An 881-nucleotide genomic window follows, 5' to 3' on the forward strand; every position below is an offset into this window, starting at 1 on the left:
CACCTTCATCCCCTCCCCCACTCACCTATTGTACTCTATGCTACTTTCTCCCCACCCCCACTCTCTTCTCATTTATCTCTCCACCCTTCAGGCTCTCTGCCTGTATTCCTGATGATGGGCTTTTGCCCGAAACGTCAATTTTACTGGTCCTCGGATGCTGCCTGAACTGCTGTGCTTTTCCAGCACCTTCTAATCTAGACTCTGGTTTCCAGCATCAGCGGTCATTGTTTTTACCTAGCATTAATAAATTATCAATTGGCATGAAATTGTCCTGTAATGTTGAACAAATCAGCTGGTTGCAGGCCAGTATGTACTAATTAAGAACATGCCTGCAATATAATGTCCTTTAACATAGACATATGTCTTGAATGTGCCTTTGGAAAACTCTTGTCATGTTTATGTCATGTGTTGGTATCTACTGAAGATTACACATGAAGAGAGAAATGTGGGATAATAGGTGATAACTGGTAAAAGAGTCACAAGCAGTGACAGGTATTAATAAGGAATGCAAATAACTATTTTGTAATTATATTCCAAGGACCTTCTTGGATAAAAGAAATATCACTATGTCTTATGTAAAATCATGACACTTCAGAACTTGGAGTATTGTGTCCGGTTCTAATCCCTGCAATGTTGAAAGATATTGAAGCTGTAAAGAAAGTACAGAAAATGATGACAACATAAAAAAATCAGCCTTAAGATGCTTAATTATTAGGACAGGCTATAGAAATTGAGATTATTTACTTCACAGACACAGACTTGGGTTTGACTTTGTTTTTAAATGAGTGGATTAAAATCTGCTTGGATAAATTATTTGATCTGGATATTAATTTATGGACTTAGAGGATATGCATAAGCCCATAAAACCATAAGAAGAAGGA

Source organism: Chiloscyllium plagiosum, chromosome 3 (assembly GCF_004010195.1).
Source record: "Chiloscyllium plagiosum isolate BGI_BamShark_2017 chromosome 3, ASM401019v2, whole genome shotgun sequence".
In the NCBI taxonomy this organism is placed as follows: domain Eukaryota; kingdom Metazoa; phylum Chordata; class Chondrichthyes; order Orectolobiformes; family Hemiscylliidae; genus Chiloscyllium; species Chiloscyllium plagiosum.